This window comes from Filicampus tigris, chromosome 9 (genome assembly GCF_054856515.1).
Source record: "Filicampus tigris isolate MCC_2025a chromosome 9, RoL_Ftig_1.0, whole genome shotgun sequence".
NCBI lineage: Eukaryota > Metazoa > Chordata > Actinopteri > Syngnathiformes > Syngnathidae > Filicampus > Filicampus tigris.
This window is the reverse complement of record NC_141225.1, coordinates 6,837,467-6,859,508: the sequence shown is the minus strand read 5'-3', so window position 1 is coordinate 6,859,508 and position 22,042 is coordinate 6,837,467. Positions and strand designations below refer to the sequence as shown.

Genomic DNA, 22,042 nt, shown 5'->3' with positions numbered 1-22,042 from the left:
TGCTGTTGGATCCATTTATTCATCTTACCCTGCCCACCTAGCCACTCATTCATTTATTACGCTTTGCTGGTTAAACTTCATTTGGCCGTAATCATCATAGATTTGTGGAATAAGGTCAACAAAAACAGATTTCTACATCCTTGGTGAGAGTGAGCGTCTAAGGCCATAAGGTGTGAAACTAAATGTGATGTGTTCTGACAAAAAATTATAATGTTACACAAAAGTTGCCATGTGAAATGACATGAGAAAAAAAGTAATAGCATTACAAGGCAAACTGAAACTGAACGCTGAACATAACGCTATGAGAATAAAGTTACAATGCTATGAGAAAAATGTGGTAAGATTACATACAATAGAAGGCATAACTTAAAAGAATAAAAATGTAGGTTCCTATTTTGGTAGACTGGCGCCCGCAGTATCGCAAAGTATAGCAAAATACGAAAAGAAAGAAAACTCCACCCATGCGCACAGTTAGACTACATTAATTTTCACTAGATTCGCACCCGGAACGAAAATAGGACCCATCATGTTACGTGAAAAGTTAAAAACAAAAAGTTGTAATATGAAAAAGTAACTAAAGTTGGAATGTTCTGAGTGATGACAAAACTGTAGCGAAAATAAAGTTGTGTTGTTACGAGAAAAAGAAAACGGGGAGTCAAACGTGACCAAACAAAAAGTTGTAAATGTACCACTAAAAAAACAAAATGATATATATAGATATGTTGTACAACTAAAATCGTACCTGTACCAGAATAAAGTCCTCATGTTAAGAATTTTTTTTTTTACAAAACCAGAATTTTAATATTACACTCTAAAAACAGTTGATAAATAAAGTAACCTTTTTCTCAATGTTGTATTACCTTTTTCATTGTCAGTGTGTCCACATCACTTTTATTGCCTCCACAGTTGCAATTAAGCTGCAGGCTCTATAAAACCTTTAAAAAAAAAATGACAAAACCGGAAAAAAAATTGCTGTTAACCTCCTGAAATGCAAAAAAGGATCACGTGCAAGTTATTATCTCTTTTTCCTTAATTGTCACAAAGCGTATTATTTTCATATCCCCGACTGGACGATTTAGATTTTTCCATCACGCCGAGCAAAATTTCCTGCTTGGCTTCTTAGTCGTCCGGTGCGAGACGTCCTGCATGCGCCTCAGTGTGAATGTCGGGCTAATCTGAAGAAAAGTGTGCACATTCTCACATGGCTGCGAAATAGCAGCTCAGTGCATAAAAGCACATCACGGCTAGACTGACAATGAGGACAGCATGCCCAGCTCACCACAGGGGTGTCCTGCGTCTAATAAAGTCAGAAAAAGGCTTCATTGGATATTCCTGTCAAATAGTGAACATTTCCAGCGATATCGAAATAAAATCTCTGAATCTGTCTAACAAAATTCATGTTTCTTCTTCTTCAACTAAAATCAAATTTAAAAAAACCTTTATTCTGATGTTTTTCCTCAAAATATAACACAATTTATATTACGCCTATATTATTGTTATTATTGTTATGTTGTGACTTAATCCTCACAAGTCTAAGACTTTCTTAATAATGTTGCGACTTTGTTGCCATAGCATTGGGACTATTATTCTTACATTGTGACTAGAAACATTAGAATTTTTGACAGGATGACATTTTTGGTCAATTAATTCTCACAACATTCCAACTTTATTCTAATAGCTTTACAATAATTTCGTCAACATTTTCTTAATACTACTTATTTTCTCATAATAATAATTCAGAATACAGTTTTTTGATCATTTTCCATCTTAGATCTTGGAACAAAATCTTTCTTGTAATCTTGTCATACCCAGAGCTGGGCATCATCCGGGCATCGTTTCTGGCCGACCCACGTGGTCCCAGTCCGTCCCTTGTCGGCAGACGCCGCACAAGCAGACACACGGCCAAATAAAGAAAGAATATAATATAAAAACAACAGACACGCACACACGCACGGCGTGGTGCTCGGTGAAATAAAAATGGGGCATGTCATTTCATCTGTGGGACCGAAAGGTATACAACACTGTTTTATTTTTTCTTTGTTTGGCTGCGTGTCAGGATTAGGGCACCTGCATGTGATGTGGTACCAATAAAGTCCCTTCTCCCACACCATTTGGCTGACTCAGACCGACCTGGTGTAACTGAAATATAGACGGGAACGCAGAGACGGACTAAAGCATAGACGAATGCCAAGCTCTGGGCATACCTTCGCAATTTTTTTTTTTCTAATATTGCAACTTCATTCTTATAACTTCATCACTTTGTTTGTTATAAATGTATGACTTATTTCTTGTACCTTGACAACTTTTTTGGGGTACATTATGACCATTTTTTTGAAATTGTATTCTTGTGACAGTACAACTTTTTGTTATTTTTTTAACAATACTATTACATTATCATTTTCTCATATTTTTTTCACAAAATTAGAGGTTTGTTCATCTAGCAGTACTTTACTCTCATAACTGCCACTGTTCTACTTGACCTACCAATGAAAAATCCCCATTTTACAGCCCTTCTATGTTTCCGTGGACTTATTGGCGCTTTTTTTATCTATTGCAAAATAAAACTACAAAAGAATGGAACATGTGACATTTTGCGGCCGTTCATGATAACACATAAATGTTGTCATATTTTACGATGATGTCCGCAAGTAGCTGGAAGCTGGACACTCAGCAAAGAACATTTGTCTGTGACTCACCTTTCGTATCTCATTTCTCACACTCTTGCATTGTCTTACACGCAGATACACACACACACACACACACACACACACCCCTGCACACGCCCACACACACACGCACCGGGATAAGCTGCAGTCTCAATGTTAGCATGATAACTGCATTACCTCCGTGAGGAAACGTCAATAAGAAATTATGGATTTTAAGTGAGAGTCAAGGGGGGAAAATTAAGTTCGTATTAATCTGCCTCAGTGTGAGTGAGGAAGGCATGGGTTATCATTCCTGTTTCTACTCTTTTTGAAAATCCACTTAATAATGCATTCCAGCACTCCATTAAGGCTCTTTGTTTGTAAAATTGACAAAGTAGTAGTCATTGCTTGAAGATTAGGCAAAAGACTCACAACTTGTTTTTATGATGAAATAATTGTTTTGTGTATAGAAATAAATTGACTGCAGACGGATTCCAATTTTGGTGTATACCGATTTTTTTCTTTTTCAGATAAAAGTAGAATTTTTTTTCCCAATTGCCAATTCCCAAGGTTTTATGGTGAAAAAATATTACATTCCATGAAATATATTATGACTGGATTACAGTTAACCCCCGTATAGGTTCAGCATTCGCAAATTAGCGTAGTCCCAGATTTTTTTTTTAGGGGTGGGGGGACGATCCTCTGCAATTCACTGAAAATATCGGCTAGTCACTGCATTCTGCTCCAGACAAAGCAATATGAACGTGTTACCTTGACACCGTCTGGTCGAATACTTGCATTGTTGTTAAGTTTAATTCATTGATGGTTTATTTTCGCTGCGTTTGAGATGTTCTGTTTTGTTGCCGGTCCTTGATTGCACCTCGTGCACAAGAAAATGAAACGTGTTTTCGCTTCCCCTGATGCTAGCGAATACCATTTATGAGATTCATGTGAGGTCACTGATAGTGTAGTGGTACACACGCCTGAGTTGTGTGCGGGCAGCGTGGGATCGATTCCCTCTCAGTGTCTGTGTGTGCCCTGCGACTGGCTGGCGACCAGTTCGGGGTGTAGTCTGCCTTCGCCCGTTGACGGCTGGGATAGGCTCCAGCACCTCCCCGCGACCCTGTACAGGATAAGTGGTTTGGAAGATGACATTACATGACATGAGATTCATGTGAAGGTGGTTTGTTTGTGCCTAATAATTTCAGTACTGTATACAGTTGTTTATGTAACAAGGGTTCGTGATTGTGAACATACTAGAAGCATGGTGTTGATGTTTTATGATCCTCTCCATTTTAAGTGTTTTTCAACCATCTTGTGGCATTTTTTTTAGCTATTCATAGCAGGGCTCAGTCCTGATCCCTGCAAGAAGTGCAAATTCATTGCATACTATTTTTAAATTTATGCAATTGGAGATTAGGGCACAAATGAGGAGATTAGGGCACAAATTATGCCCCACAAATGCTGCCTATCAACAAGTGCCTGTGCAAAACCTCTGACATCTACTGTGTTTCTTGAAGTACATGTGCAAAAACGTACTATTGAGTGAGTCCTTGAACCTCGGAAGGTGCCCCCCCAGCACCCGAGATAATCAATTGGATTAAATGCTGTCTAGCGGAGACAATAAGAATTCCTGACTACCACGAAATTAAAGAAGAGCGGGACATGCAAGGTGACCTGACAGCAGACCACAAACATCCTTATAAAAATGTCATCAGATATGGTGCATGAAGTGTTCCCCAAGATGAGGCGACCTGAACATGGATGTGAGGACCAAAAAGAAAAAAAGGTGTTATCAGATTGGTGTTCTCAGGAGTACACAGCTAGGCATCAAATGGGGGCGGTGAGGGGTGTCACATAAAACGAAAGAATGTGACTGTATTATCTTGCAACATAACAGCAACAATGATCAGAGAATGACAAAGAAACAAGTTAATTAAATACAAGCAAACTGACGAGACAACGAGGTACACCTGGACATGGCACAGGTGGCTGGAGGCAGCTGATTGGTAGACACAAGGATCTGGGCTGACGAGAACAGGTGGAAACAAAAACCCAACGAGCAAGACATAAACATAAACACAAACAAAGAAAATAAGATATAACTTGAAAGAAAACTAAATTCAATCCAAACGACAAAAACACAACATGGCATGCGGCAGCGAATAGGTAAATCAAGTCACATCGGTGAAATTAGTGACATAATTTATGATGAATGCATTTTTATTTGTTTTTTTATTTTTGTATTTTTGTTTGTATAATAAACAACAAACAAAACAAAAAAATAACCGTATGCCTACTTTTGCGCCCGCCTGTATGTGCACACGGGCACAGATGGTACGGAAAGTCTGTATCTCACTCGGCGGCAAAGGTTTGCGAATGTTTGGGCATGTAGCGAATTTTGTTTTTTCAATAGGGTTTGTTAAAGGTTGCAAAAGATTGCAAAGACGTTCGCCAGATGGTTGCAAACAGTTTTAATGGTCACAAACAGTTTTCTTGTTCAAAATGTGTTTGTCCGTGGAGGTTGGTGACTGACTGACTAACTAATTTCTTTGCATAGTATCCGTTTGTATTGAATAATAAGTCAATTGCTACCACGACATACTTTTTTTTTCTTTCAAGAGGGTAAAAAAGTTTGTTTATTCAAGTAGATGCACACGCTGTTTAATTGGGGTGTTGCATCTAATAGATCAGATGCTACTATTTGTTAAAATACACCAAAAAATACACCAACTAATCCTTGTATACTGGCATGGGTTGTTTATGTCCTCAACTTCTGCAAGTATAAGGAGTAATATGGTTTGATTCTTGCCTCACTCTATAAATTTCCACATTTAATGTAGCTTCAACTAATAGTGCTTCAACATTTTTAAAGATACAAATGAAACGACGGAAACAAAAAACACAAAAAAGGAAGAAATTCAGCCACTCAACAACAATCCACAACAACAATGCACTGAATCAATCTCTGTCAAGGTTACCTCACCAGCAAAATAGATTTTAGTGTATAAGCAGCCGTTTAGCAATAATCTCACAGAGCACACCACAGGTCACGGCAGCTATCTCAAACACCACAGGAAGTGACCCTTACCTGAACAGAAAAGTACACATATAGAACAACACCACATTAGCATGTGTTGCTTGCCTTTTCACTGGTCTCCCCTGAAGGGATTAGATGTGACAAATTAACAAAGAAAACACAAGGAAAATATAAATAAATCCCTCTTATCAGTCACCTCCAAGTTTAAATTTCAAGTGAAGTCAACACACAATAAATCGAATAAATCCAAAACAACACCATGTTTTGGCACAAATCTGTGAGCTTCAGTTAATATGTTGTCTTAAATATGACACAGAGCGGCTCACCGGCTCAGAGTGCACAAACGGTGGATTTTAACGGAGTGAGTGCACTTTGTGACTATCAATTATTGCTCAAGTGGAGCCGCTATAATGAGCTCCTATTGTGTTGGTTAATGGGAACGCAGACAGGCGTCAATCTGAAGCTTTTACGGTTCGAATCAGAGCAAGCACTTTTGTCCTACTCAAATATGGGAAATTGCATTAAAATAAATCACAAAATAAGTGCATGTGATCAGGTGTTTCCTGACCGCCAAAAATATCTTTAAACATGAGCAGACAGCCAAATACTTGCCGAAAAAAAACTAAAAAGAAGATGCATATTTTTTTCTTTGTAGCAATAAGGAGGAAAATTATTATGAAATGTGTATGAAATATGTTTTGTTTGCATCATATATACAGTGTATTAGTGCTGTCCAGTGATTAAAAAATTTAAACTAATTCATCACAGTTTTCTGTAATTGAAACGATTGATCACATTTTTCTATGAAGCTTGTAGTAGATATTTATCCATTTAACTTAAGCAGGGTGTGTGTGTATATACTGTGTATATATATATATATATATATATATATATGGGAGAAGGAAGTGTCATAAAATCCCAACCCCCAATGGTTGTTAGATTAACAAACAGAGCACATCAATGTCCCACAACAAGGACCAGTCATCGTAACAGTGTAAGATATCCAAGCAAAAGTGTCGAAGATGAAGAGCTGGACAGCACCAGGGCCCGACAGATTTCTAAAACGGAGTCGGCTAGGTCCAGGCTAGCATCGATTATCCTCAGATTGAACCGAGTTTCCGTGAGAAACAAAACACCTCAGTCATGGACAAAGCGATTTCCAGCTAGTTTTAATTCCAACGTCCGTTTTATGAAAGTCTCGGTCCGATGGTTTCCAGTGCTGATGCTAGCAAATCCACACACAACAAGCAGAAAAAAGCATCCTCCGAGGCTTGGATTACTATTTATGAGTGGGGGGGCAGGGGGGTGAACCAACAAAATAACTCTGAGTGAACCGATCGGTTTTGATGGTTTCACTCCTTATATGTATACATACTTTATGTGTGTACATTTATGTACAGAGATGGCATTCCGTCCCGGAGCCAGAACGGTCCATTTGTGGAAGGTCGCACAGAGGACAAGAACTCTTTTAAAAAGGACGAACTAAGCACGGACGGAGGTCGTTTTTCATTCGTACCTCTAATCGTCCCTAACCGGGTCAAGTACCGGCTGATTTGCTGGTACAGGCATATTTCCAAATCCCGCATATACTGTGCACATATGTATATTGTGTTTTTAAACAATACCCAACCATATGATTTTATTATACGGACCTATTCATATTGAAAGCCAGTGCTCGTGCCCAAGGACTGAATGGACCCGGCAAGGTGTGCACCTTCATTTACATTTTACCACAAGCATCACTATTTCAACCACAGGTCCATAATGTGGAGTTGGGAATGCATCAGGGATCTAAGATCCTTCTGTGAACATGTAGGTGAAGGAATGCGCTGGAAAGGAGAGGAATGAAGATTAGCAGAAGTAGGACACAATATATATGCGTGAATGAGACGGGTGGAGTAGAAAGAGTGAGGCTATAGGGAAAACCGATAGCGAGAGTGGATGATTAACAGTCCAGAGCAACGGTGACTGCGGTAAGGAGGTGAAGAATGTATCCAAGAAAGTTGGAACGGGTGGAGAAAAGTGTTGGTGTGTTTTGTGATTTTCTGCTATAAAGGGTAATGTTTATAAGACAGTCGTGAGGCCAGCCATGATATTCGGATTAGAGAGTCACAAGAAAGAGTCAACACAAAGCAGAGCTAAAAAATTGCTTATCAGAGGGACAGCCAAGGTAAGATGTTTCGGGTAATAAGTTAGAGAGATCAGACCGATGGTTTGGACACATCCAGAGGAGAGCTAGTGAGTATAGTGGCAGAAGGGTTAGAGGATGGAGTCGCCTGGTAAGAGAGGGAGAGTACGACCTAAGAGAAGGATGCAGAAGATAGGCTTTGGTGGAAAAGAATGACGCACGGCGGCGACCCCTAACGGCACAAGCTGAAAGGAAAAGAAGCCACACATTGTATAAGGTTGATTATTTTAAAACGGACTTGGCCTACCCCTGAAAAAGCATAATTAAGTCTTACTCCACTCTGCAGTGGAGTAAATTAACATAAGAAATACAGTAATGCTACTACTCTCACTGATACTAACTACATAGTGTTTCTGGCACTTCTTTGAACAAGAAACACAGGCTCAAGTGTTTGGCATCAGCAAAAAAAGTGAGCTCTACAGATCTGTGTGCGTTCCTACAATGGACCTAAAAGAGAGCATGAGTCATGCGTCCTGCAGGCTTGAAAGCACTGACGTCCACGTTGTCCAAAACTCCGCACTCGCTCTCGCTTATGACGTCACACTGCATCACTCCGCTGTCTGATTTGGCCCGAAATGGTGCAGCCACTCTGACGTCCCCTTGCAGCTGAGATGAATACATCCATCTCAATATGTGTGCTGCCTAATTCCAATCTTAAAGGAGTTGAATACTGGGAAATGTACTTTTTTTAATTAGCTGTATATAAATATGGTAGTTGGGTCTCCAGCAAAATTAAATAACCAAGTAAACACATTATCTCCCTACGGTAGTTATGAAAAAGTGTCTGTAAGAGACCCAACTGACCCCACATCAAGTTTCTCCATCCATGACATGAACAGCTAGGTTGGGTGAAAATCCTGTGCCGCTTTAAAAGGTCTGAAACACCATCATGCAGAGACACACATCTCACAAGGGTGCAACGTTCCTGCTCTCATGTCAAAGCCAGCAGGTAAGCAGAGGCGCATTGAGTGTTCTTGATGCACAAATTATCCTTACCTAACAGCTAAATATCTTTTCACATCGTGATGTAGCCATGTCCCACAGCCTAGTGTATGAAGTGCTACCTCCACAACTAAAAAGTATTTATTCTTTATCAGTATATTATGTATATATATATATATATATATATATATATATATATATCAATATTGTCCCGTTAATAAAGGCTATTTGGAGAAAGATAATCACATACACATTAATAAAACACTTAAAACACAAAAAAGGTATACTGTATATGCAGATTTGAATGATCAGTACAGCAATCAGAAAAAGGGACAGTAACGAATTTTAAAAATATTGTCTGTCAACACGTTCTCACGTAGAAAGCCATTCAAAGTGTTGAAATGCAATTGCTCATCAAATATCCAATCAGAATTCTGTCCATTTGGTTTTGATTGTTGCACAGATTTGTTCCTGCTTGGGAATGAGAAATGTCTGCACCCTTGATGAAAGTGTCCTGTTTCCAATTACATCCGAAGAAGTTCCGCTGATTGCCTCAATCTCCGATTTTGGTGCAGGTAAAAATGGAACTTGGCCGCCATGATGCAAACCTCGCTACAGAAGTGACAAGCTTGCAGGCTTCATGAGCAACAGAGTGCACAATGGCTGTCATCAGTGTGGTCATTGACGTGATCCCCCCACCCCCCCTCCTCACCAAACTCCAAAGTGCTCAGCTCTCTTGTGGCATCTCAGGAAGCTAGATACAGGCGAGCGCTTGTGTTTGCGTGACAAGTGGCTGCACACAAGTTAACTTGATTGACACTGAAGAGCTTGCAGCCTAGTGGGAATACATTAAGACTGCTGGAGAACGTATATCAAGTGCAATTCAGTCCAACTCGAGTGGGTAATGGACCGACTAATATTGTACACTAATTAACCCTTGGTGAAATATTCAAAAAGCACACAAATTGAGGCTGTGTTTCCGGCACAATATTAATTAAATTAAAAAGTAATTAATTAATTTCACTCATACGAATAATAATGTCTATCCAGTCATTGATCCCTAGCACCCAAGGTAGAAAAGCGTTATATAAGTGACAGCCCATTTAAATGAAAAAAAGTGTGGGACCTTAAAGTCAACCTTGAGGGATGCCGCATTTACCATATTCCTCTCTGATGAGCACTAATTCATTCAAAAGTATGGAAAATAAAAGTCAACCTTAGTGGCTGCAAGAAAGAAACTCATGCAAGAAAAAACCCACAATAACTATTATGCGTTCCATCATGTGAATGTGACCGACCTGTTGTTCATAAAAAAAAATTTAAAAAACACAACAACAACCATTTTAACTGTTCTGCTCACGTGTGCCAAACTCTAAAAAAATATATTTCACAAATTTGGGAAAGCGCTCAACTGGGCCCAGATGTCACAGGGGAGGGGTCACAGCCCGCTCTCATTAACATGCGCACCTCCCTTATTAAAGACAGAAAGTGCAGAATTTCCTTCTTTCTCTCTCTCGCTCCTGAAAAGAAAAGGACGCCTCTCTCCCACCTGTAAAAAAACAAGACTGTCTCATGCTCCTGAAAAAAAAAACTGTTCTCAAGACTCTGGCAAAACGCTTCCAAACTCACTCTCTTGAGAACATCTCGGGAACTTTCTACACTTTTTTTCCATTAGAGTGGCTTTACTAACCCTCCTCTGTCATCAGCCACCCTCTGATCCGTCTCGGATCAGAACATTTACTCCTCTTTTTGTTTGTTACTTTTGAGTCGACCAACCACGGCACACGTGGGGACCTGCAGATCTCCTTGTTGGTCCGATCACGGTTCTTGCCCCACCAGCTAGCCAGCACAGCGCGGCCGCACCGAAAAAAAGGTGTACCACCTCCCTCAAAGCGGGGTGATAGCATAGAGTTCCGACCAGCTATGACGACCAGTGTCTGGGCGCCTGAAATGGGTAGCCCACCTGGTCTGAACCACGGAGCGTGGCGAGCCACAGAACCCCGGCACCATTGTGACCAATTTTCCTTGGTTTAATTTTTCTTTTTATCTTATTTTTTTACTCGACTTTCCTTCTCCTTCTGGCTCCCCCGTGACGTCACTCTCCGTGGCAACGCTACCTCTGGTGTGAATGGTGTGTGTTTGAGTCAAAGTTTCAATCACTGATCTGGTAAATCGGACTTACAGATTTTTAATGTAGCACCCTCATATATTAAGACTGAATTACAAGGACTTTTTCGTTTGTTTTGTCCCAAAACGGGTGTGGTCCCCCTAGCGGCGATCGAGAGTTAGTGCAGGCATTAACCCAATCGCCGCCCATTATTATTATTATTAAATTAATATTTAATACTAATCATACGCTACACCTGATAGCTCATTGTAGAGCATTCATTCATTCATTATTTTTTTATCTACTAAACTCTTAAATTATTTAATTAATTCATTAAAAACTTTGGGGCCAAAAAATTTTGGGGCCAAACATCATTCAACAAAATGACTTAGTGACCTAATCTGAAACAGAATAAAACTATTAAAGTTGAAGCAATTTCATTAGAGGGACAAGAAAACCATTGCCTCACACATTAGAAAAATAAATAAAAGGTAATTTTCATAAATTACATCATGAAGTCATTACTGCCACCCTAACAGCCGAGCATATAATTCAGTGGCCTCATCCCACACAACCTGAAGCTTGGAATGTTGTTAACGTTTTAAAGTACCCCATAACCCCCACCCAACATTATGCTTTGATGGAGACCCCCTTGGCATTGTTTACTTTTTAAGAGGAGAATATTTGCTGAAACGTACAAAAATTTACATTAGTTTCCCTTAATTTCTATCATTGTTTTCAGAACGTTTTCTTGGAGAGCAATGCCACTTTTGCGCATGAGCGCATTCAAAAGATGAATACATTTAAGGAAATGCAGATGAAAGGTACCGAGAGCTTTAGCTGTGATTGTTGCAGCCTTTTTATTTTGTATTGCCGCAATCATGTTCAGTGGCGTTCCATGCAAAAACTGCAGCCATTTCTTAACACTGATTCAACAATTAACACTGATTCAATGATGCACGAGAACAATGCTTTACTTTGGATTTTGGGTGCTCCAGTTTCCGCCAGATTGATTAATTGATTGATTGACTGATTCATTCATTCATTCATTGGGGGCAGCATGGCTCAGTGATTGGGGTTCGATCCCCGGCCATTGTGACCATGACAAGTTTTGCCTTTTGTTGTGATTACATTTTCCAGTTAAGCTTTTTCTTTGCCTTATTTTTTTGGGTGACATTTATTTCCAAAGACCCAGCCTCAAAAAGAACCATCTTACTTGTTGTCAGAGTTACGTTTTGTTGTTTTTGCATGATACAGTTATGCACTTCGAGCTTTTAGGTTTTTTTTTTTTTTTTTTTTTTAGGAGACAGTTATTCTAACTGAGAAAAAAGGCTCAACAACCAGTCCCACTTGCTATCAATGTTAGTGTTTTGTTGGCTTCAGACTTTATTGTTACTCACATATTGCTTTTTGTTTGTATTTTTGTATTTCAAAAGAATAACGAGCGACAAAAAGCAAAAGCTTCACTTCGGTTAATGTTTTTTTTATTTTTTGCAATACTGTATACAGTTATGCACATTTTGCTTTTTTTTTGCTTTTAGTTTTTTCTTTGTTTTGTTTTTGTCGGTACGCTTATTTCAAAAGAAGTAATGGCTGCTCTTGTATTGAAAGTTAGCATTTTTTGTGTTTACATTTTGGATATGCATATTTTGTTTTTTGTTTGGCTTTTTGTGGCTTTTTTGTGTTGCTATTTCCAAAGGTTTGGTTGTTTTTACAATATGTTGTGGTTAACAACATTTTACACTTAAAAATGAAATGCATTTCATCTCTGCATTACGTCTTGAGTATTAAAGTTAAAACTGAGTGTCATGTTTTATGACTGTAATGTACTTTTTTGTATCATAGTTTATAAAGTCGAAGTGTTGTTTAAAAACATTATCTGTTCTATAATAAATAACAGTGACAGATCCTGGAATGGATTATTTCCATATCTATGGTTTACTATGGAATTTCTGTCAAATCATTTCATCTATTTCTACAGGATTACCTGGCAATCAACAGCTAATGTTGGCTAAATTCTTGAAACATAACACTGACTTTATGCCAATCATGTTGTGATAGCTGTACAAGTGTCATGCACACAGATTAGCATGCCGCGCTGTCGAGCCAGCGACAGGTATTACGAGTTAAGTGATTTCCAGAGGAGAGAAGTCAGTGCTAAAATGACATTGAGCTTCAGCTTGACGGCCTGCCTCACTATCACAGCGATAGGGCAAATATTCCCTTCCCCACGTCAGTGATCCATGAAATGACTGTTGGAAAAGGAACATAAAACTCACTGTGCACCATATATATATATATATATATTTACATTTATTTATTTATTTATTTATATACCGGTATATTCATTCATTCATTATCGATACCGCTTATCCTCACAAGGGTCGCGGGCAGTGCAGTTGTGCTAACTAGTAGTTCACAATGCTACCTGGACTGTTTGTAAATAAAGATATCAAAACGGAAAAAAATCTTTAGAATTTAAGGAAAATATTTTGAACTTAAAAGTTAAATACAACCGAACTGTAGTTAGGTTGTGATTCTTTTGCATACTGCTCTTTGAGACTCACTGGCTTCGGGATGACAAAGGGGATTTACAAGACTCAAAAAAGCAAAAAGCAAGTGCACCACTTTGATGGCCGCTCATCCTTGTAATGACACACCTCCACATAATTTATGCTAATGATACGTCTGGATGCGGCTTGCACTGTTGACCAGCTGTGCACATCTGCTCCGCCCCTAATAAGACGTAGCAGGGTTCGTTCACTGGCATCACAAAATCACTCGCTATTTAAGCCTGGCAGCCTGCTACCATGACACACAAATCTCCCTTTTGTCTTTTTGGATCATTTCCTCCTCTCTCCCATGATGATTATTAGTGTCATGACGTCCAAACTTTTTTTTTTATTGAATCAATTCCAGGGATGTTTGCTAAGAGAAGGATGGAACTAATGCTGTGAGATAGAATAAGAGAGCAATGAAGGGGCTGCATATGAATGGAATAAATATTTCATGCTGGCTACAAAGCTTTGGTATAGTGCAATAATAAGCCAGAGGAGTTCCATTAAAAGCGCAATGTAAAGCGAGGAGCCAAGGGTTGATAAATAATGCTAAATAGAGTGGAACCCGAAAAGAAGCCCCATAGAAAATAATTGAATTGCAAGTTTTTAAATAGAATACAAGCATAAGAAGAAGGTAAAATATAAAATCAGTACAACAAGCACAAAATAATTTAAGAGTTTAGTAGATAACACCCTGCTACGAACAGCAAAAATCTGAAAATAACTGATGACCAGCCAAAAAGGTTTGTATTGCCTTTAGCTACCCTAAGATGGCGGTAAAATTGTTTTTTCAATTAGACTAAATGAAGATCCTCCCCTTACTTGAACATGTACAGTAGAGTATTTGCTTGGCGGGTCGGCACGGTGGTCGACTGGTTAGCACGTCCGCCTCACAGTTCAGAGGTCATGGGTTCGATCCCGACCCCGGCCTCCCTGTGTGGAGTTTGCATGTTCTGCCCGTGCCTGCGTGGATTTTCTCCGGGTACTGCGGTTTCCTCCCACGTTCCAAAAACATGCATGGTAGGTTGATTGGACACTTTAAATTGCTCCTAGGTGTGATTGTGAGTGCGGATGTTTGTTTGTCTCTGTGTGCCCTGCGATTGGCTGGCAACCAATTCAGGGTGTCCCCGCCTACTGCCCAATGACAGCTGGGATAGGCTCCAGTACGCCCGCGATGCTTGTAAGGAAAAGCGGGATGGATAATGGATGGATGGATGGATAGTTGCTTGGCCACACGAAGGCACCAAAGCAATGCTTTTATATTACACAATCAACTCAATCGTTGGCATGAGCACAAAAACAGTAGACAGGTGGGTTTTAATATAAAGGAGGGTAGTTTCCCCCAAAAACCTGCCCATTTATGAATGATGAACTGCTGTTTACTGCACCTTTAGAGGTACACTTGTTGCTAGACATATCACGGTTCACTTTTAGCAGCTTCAGTGCATTGCACTTTACTTCTCCAATGTTGTGACGCCCTTCACAAGTAGGCCTACTTGCCAAACTCTGCCCACTGTACTAGTTTTTATTCGGTTTTGGCCACGTCACTTGGTGTGTGGCGAGACTAACAAAAACGGCTTGTAAAAATCCCTGGCTGCACATGAATTCAAGTCAGTCGTGGATATGTACAGTACCTCTGCTAGCCTTGTTAGCCTTTTAGCATAACTGTTTGGTATTCTGCCGCCTTCCCCAACATCCAATTTGATAAAAAACATTTCCAAGTGTACCTCCAGGCCAGGCTTATTATTCCTCGCTTACACTGCTGCTGAGGCACTTTAATGAATGCTCCGTGCTCTTCTTCGCGAGTCTTCTTCACCACAAATGTGCGGTTTTGTGGTCATGTCGCCTGTTTCGTTCTCGGGAATCCATTATCCTCTGTGTCGTCGCGTCGACACTGACAGAGCACCTTCTTAGAAATTCCTCCTCTTTCATTCCATTCTGCGGCAACATTATACAGAACATTATCACATGTTGGAAAGAAACATGCGTGTGGCTTGGATTGCAGGTGTCATTCCCATTGCAAGGCCATCAAAGCCCTGCTAAAGATTTGAATTCAGTGTGCCAGCCAGGGCCTCAGTGGATCCGTGAAGCACTAATGATCTGCTTTTATTACATGAATCCATCATACATACATGCAATCAGTACGGGGCACTGTCCTAACTAGAGCATCATTTTTCACCTTTCATGTGATATTGTTGGTGGGAAAAAACATCTTATCATCGGTATGTTGCTTAGATCAGAAATGAATTTCTCAGAACTACTTAGAGGATATTGCAAAAGCTAATGAAGATAATGACTATTCTATTAGTTTGTATCTCGATCGACATAAAGCGTTTGGCACGATAGATCATAGAAAACTACTTGTGAAATTGGAGAAGTATGGGATAAGGGGTGTTTCCTGTTCATATATATATATATATATATATATATATATATATATATATATATATATATATATATATATATATATATATATATATATATATATATATATATATATAGTATATATATATATATATACTCCTTGGAGTTATGATAGATGATAAATTAACATGGAAAGAACATATCAACTATATAAAAGGCAACATTTCTAAAACAATAGCAATATTACATAAATGAAGACATCTTCTAAATCATTAAGCCTTACATATAATTTAGTATTTCTTTTGATCTTTCCCTATTTGTCTTTTGGCATAGAATTGTGGGGATTTACCCACAGTTTTGCAAAAGAGAGCAATATGAATTATTAATAAGACTTACTATTATGCACATACAGACCCTCTCTTTTTCCAATCAAATGCTATGAAGTTAAAAGACTTATATTATTAAATAATTGTGCAAATAATGTTTAGAGCAAAACCACAATCCCTTCCTCAATTCATACAAAAGCTCTTTTAAAATCCAGGAGTCTCAATATCGTTTAAGAGGTGTTTGTAAGTTCATTTTGCAAAAAGCTTTTAAAGGAATTAAAAGGAGATGTGTTTCTATTGTTGGAGTGAAATATTGGAATGATGCAAATATATATTGGAAAACCCGTGAATCACTTTTAGTTTTTAAAAAACTTGTTCGCAAAGTTATTTTTGAAAGTTGTAGAGAATGATTTGGATGACAATGATTTATCTATTGCTATTTTGCTTTTGCTTTTTTGTATGCATAAAATGTAAATAGGTAAAGGCAGCTATATATTACATTTGAAGGAGGACAAAATGCCAGTTTTAAATACGCTTTAGCTTCTGCCTGTGCCATTCTGTCATTGATATTTGATTGTTAATTGTTGTATAGTGTGTATATTATGGATTGTACTGGATTATTTACGACAGAATAAACAATGTACTACTACTACTACTTGTTCAATTTTCATTGAGTCTCTGTTGAATTGTCTCACACCCCTCACCATTTTGTCATTATTTCAACATATAATTATTTACATGCTAAACGGTTGAACACGTTGTCATATGTCAAGCATATTTCTATTTATTTCCATTAGACTTTTTTTTACAGGTGAATCTTCACTTTTTCTCACAAAGGGAAATGTGTGAAGCATTAGATCAGCCAATGATCAATCAGTTTTCCAAAATAGCTCAAAGCAAGTGAAGACCATTGTTGTGATGTGGATGAGAAAAGTAAAAGTGACATTTCAATCATGCAAAGTCTCTTGTAATCAATTTTCCAAATACACAAAGATGTAAACTTCAATTATGAATACTGAAGTTTTCATCAAAACTGAAGTTTACAACAGCCCTCCAAAGTACACTGTTATATTGACAACATGACAATGATACGTTCCTTGACACAAATGTTTACTTTTGAGAGATGTACTAAGGATTTTGAGAAAGAAAACGACTTTTGCAGGGGGACCGTGATGTTTTTCTGTTTGTATGGACTGTTTTCAGAAATGCTGTTTTGCAAATTTCAATTCTGATCTGAGAAATGTACCAAAGCGTAGACCCCAGTGATCAGAGCAAGTCTTGGTAAATTTGGATGGTGTAAAGTGGTCACGTTAAAGATTTGCTAGCCATTGTGCTTGTCTACTTTCACAAAACTGATTTGTTTGTCTGACCTGGTTTACAATCACTGCCTGTACAGAAAGAATGAATTCCTATCTCGAGCTGAGCGATTAAAGCAGCCGTAAACATCACAGAGTTCAGCATTGTTGTTAACGCAAAACGGACATAGGGACCATTTTGCCTCTATTATGTAACTCACTTGACCGCTTGACCCTCTGACATGGAAGCCTTTGCACACGGTAGATAAATGTAACATCACACGGTAGGGATCTATAGTCAGGAGGAGGCGGGGGAACTGGCTAGGTTGTGTCCTCCACGCACATGGCCACCTTGAAAACAACCCAGGGAAAGGATGAAATGGTGACCGCTATTCACTGTTTTGAAACGTAGACACTGAACGACCGAATAATCTTCAAAACATTTATAAAGAAAAGTGCGAGCTGTCAAGAGTTCTGCGGCATCCTGCTAGCTAGTAGCTAGCCCGCTGCATCTAACTTTACTGCACTTTTAGAGGTACACTTGTCGCTAGCCATATCACGGTTCACTTTTTGCAGTCTCACAAATCACCCACAGATTTACTATTTGAAAGCATATTAACAATAAAAATGGATGAACTTGGCTCGGGGAATGAAAGTGGTGTTTCATGGTGACATCACGTATCGTCATCAGCGTCCTATCATATTTGCGGTGTGTGTGTCGTTGTGCATGTGCGTGTGTGTGTGCGCCTGTGTGTATGTGTTGTGAACATAGGAGAGGGTCACCTGCAGGTCACGAAAACAGACTCCCATTGAAAAACGTTCACATTATCTGAAAGCACGTTTCCAAACATTGTGTTAAGGATCACATACACACACACACACATAAAAAAAAATAATGAGTCCTCACGTGCTGTCCGCATATCCCTTATCACCTTCTCCAGCTCATTTTTGGATCATTAGGCAGCAATTGATGTGCCTCTTGGTGAAAAGAAATGTCAAATCTGAAATCTGACATGAAATAGCAATAAAGTGCATTTCATTTGGTCAAACTGTTCATTTTAACTCAATTTAAGTTGCCTCAGACCAGTAACTCCAATCAAAACAATCACATGGGTGGTTGGTATTGACCTTTGTATACAACGTTTGGGTCATCCACACACAGTAGCCACTGCAGCATTAAAACTCAATTTGAAAGCCAGTGTAAATTTATTTTGAAGGTTTTAAGATTTTCTTTCCAAGCCACTGTAGACCATACATGCAGTGACACTCACAGGACGTTTCATTTGGTGTAGCATTGCACCCATCTCATCTGACTTTTTGGTGAGAGGCGTACTCTCCGGCTAATCGCACTCAAATTCACTGCTATGGAAAATGTAACGTCTTCAGTTAACCTAATATGCATGTTTTCAGAATGTGGGGGGAAGCCAGAACAAAACAAAAAACAAACACACTTAAGAATAAAACCCATGACATCTTGACTATAAGGCAAATATGCTAAGCACCAGCTCACCATACTGCCTCTACTTGAGTGATTCCCGACCACTGTGACAGATAGATCGAGGTGCTCTAGAGGAAATTATCCAATTTCACTTAAATGGTCCGAAAATTATGAATATCACAAAGAATATATCTTGGATCACCTATCTAAACGTATAGTGACGGGCAGAACAATTAAATGCTCTTCCACTAGATGGCAGATGCTCCAATTTACCTGTTGCCCTTCATGCAACAAAATAACAGCTTTGTGTTCAGCTGAAGAGGTACAGATTTCAGATCTAAGTAAATTGAGATGAGATCATCATTGTGTCAGTTTATTGTACATATTTTGTGAAACTGCTGTTTGTTCAAATGTTAATTCTGCCGTGTCTCAATAAAGGATGGGAAACACCTTTCTTCATTTACTACTCAGTTTTACACACCTCAAAATATAAGAAACAGCTCAAAGTTCAAGTCTATAGAAAACTACAAGTATCAGAGTGAACATATTATTGAAAGATCAATGTTGGGTCAGAGGTTTAGTTTACTTTATGTGGTACGAGCAAAGCAAGCAGGAAGTCAGCAGCTTTGACATTCAAGAAAGGTGATGAGGCCAGACTGCCCGGTGCGTTGCAAGGTCACATTAATTGCATGCGGCCTGCGGGGGACCTGGCAAACACACACACACGACACAGACCATGAAGGCTGTGTCTCTGCGTGTTGTCAATGGGAGTCTCACACACGCACACGCACGCACACACGAGATATGAAGCAAAGAAGGATTTCAATGGACTGTGGAGACTCAGAAATAAGGAGATGTGGGACCAATTGCTGGAGACATCCTAGTTCCTGCTCCCCCCACGCACTGACAAAGTTCCCTTTTGCAATGCGTTGAATATTGGGCGTGGGGGGGAAAAAAATCAATAGAAGTGCAAATTGAATAGGGTAAGTGTGTATTGAATTTCCCCAGGGCGACAGTAAAGCGGCCAGTAATCTTACTCTGGACGGATATATTGATATTTAATTGGCACCAACATATTGCACTGGCATTATTCACCCCAAAAGTTTATGGATGAACTCTGTACATAAGATATTAAGGTAATAATTCAATATTGTTCCATAGCACATGTGGTTTATACAATAATGTACATCAGTGATTCACAAGCAGTGTGCTGTGAGAGCTTGTTACTTGTGATCAGTTTGAGAGGAGAAAGGGCGCAGAAAGCAAAGAAAAAGTTATCTTCTCTTACCTTGCAAATAGAAGATGCTCTGCCTGGACGACCCCCTCCCCAACTGTTGACACGAAGAGCACAGGGTAGTAGGAGGCGATGTGAATGTGTGGAGATGAGAAAAAGAGTGCGCGGCCGGCGCTAACGTGAGCTGCGGCGTGGAGGAGGAGGAGGAGGGGGAGGATGAGAAAGAGGAGGAGAAGGAGGGCGGATGCTCCTGCAGGTCGGCTGCATGCGAGGTTGGATCAGCCCGATTGCGATGCTCCAGTCCCTCTCCACCCCCACTCCCTTTTAAAAGACTGTCATGTGACCGCCATGTGATCAGTGAGCATGCAATGCGACCCACCTCCTTACATTTGTGCGTTCGTTTCACAGCATAATCCCGAGGGGAATACTCGCCATGGATTTACAATGTGAAAGATGAAGGCAGATTTGAAAAATCAATAAATTAAAAAAAAATCAAGAACCTGACTTGTAGTCACTTCATCAGTTTTTTCAATGTTTATTTAGCGTTATGTATTCATTGGGGAATTTACACTCTGCTGTGTCTCGTTTACCTCTGCCAATCACAGAAAGCATAAAACAAGTTGATGTATTGAACAGTGTTAGTTGGTTAATTAGTTAGGAAGTCAATTTGTCAGTTGGTAGGTAAGTGAATTGGTCGGTTGCTTGGTCAGTGGGTTGGTTAGTCGGTCGGTCATACAGTCAATCAGTCGGTCAGTCAGACGTTCAATCATTGTGTTAATACTGGGATAGTTAGTCAATCATTCAGTTAGTTAGTCAGTGGTTCGGTTTGTCTTGCAGTAAATTCATCTGTTGGTCCACTTCTCATTCAGCCAGTCGGTCATTTGCTAGTTTGCCAATCACTGAGTGAGTTGGGTAATTAGTACGTATGTCAGTAAATAAGTTAGTTTGTCGTTCAGTCATTAGGTTGCTCAGTCAGTCAGTTGGTTGGTCGGTTTGGCCGTTTGTTGGTCAGCCGTTAATCAGTCGGTCGCTCATCTCGTCAATCAGAGTTTTAGTCAGTCAGTCAGAAGATAGGGTACTCAGTCAGTCAGTGGGTCAGTCATTTGTTCTTGCAGTTAGGTCAGCCAGCCTGCCGATCAGGGAGTTAGTCATGTAGTTAGTCACAAAGTGGGTGAGTGAGTCAGTCAGTTACCGTAGTTTGTTGTTCGGTTGAATTGTCATTCAGCAGTCAGTCAGTAATTTAGTTAATCACGATTAGTATGTAGGTCACTTGGTCAGTCAGTTTGTTGGTCAGTTGGTCTTACAGTTCTTTTGTTAGTCAGTCGGTTGGTTAATTGTTCAGTCAGTCTGTCAGCCCATCAATCAATTAGTTTGGCAGTTTGTCTGTCCGTTAGTTAGCATATCAGTCGGTCAGTCAATCAGTCTATCGATTGGTTGGTAGTTTGCCAGCCATTCATTCAATTAATCAATTAGTTAATGGGTCAGTTGGTCACTGAATTGCATGGATGGTTGGTCTTGCAGTTAGTTCATTGCTCAGTTGTCTGGAGAGTCGTCAGTCATGCTGTCAGTCAGCCAGTCAGATGACGCTGCAGTGAAAGAAAGCTTGCTGTGTTTGGAAGTTGACACCCACTTATTGTCTTGTATTGTCACCAGTCCACAAATAGAGAGATGCCAGTGACCAGGAAGAAAGTTCAACTGTGTTATGCCCCTGGGCAGTTCTAAAGGTTCAGCAACTTGGTCAAGGGCACCGCCACAGTGCACTTTCCGATCCAAACTACTACTCTCTCACTTTGTGACTATTTTCACTCGCTGTGCTTCTCCTCTCTGTGACCTACATGTCCTCCTCCCACAGACCATCCATTTTGTTTCTGTCATTCTGTGTCCATCAGCAATTTTAACCAATAT

The 22,042-nt window shown here is 39.6% G+C and overlaps 1 protein-coding gene across 2 annotated transcripts in view; it reads right to left on the bottom strand.

Annotated features, from left to right (window-relative positions):
* The window catches only part of rap1gapb (RAP1 GTPase activating protein b), a 126,827-nt gene extending 106,416 nt beyond the window's left edge, over nt 1–20,411 (bottom strand). For both annotated transcript variants that reach the window (XM_086040041.1, XM_086040053.1), the window contains exon 1: nt 20,192–20,411. The gene's annotated coding sequence lies outside the window, so the exon portion shown is untranslated. The remainder of the gene's footprint in view (nt 1–20,191) is intronic.
* Between the last annotated feature and the right edge of the window lie 1,631 nt (nt 20,412–22,042).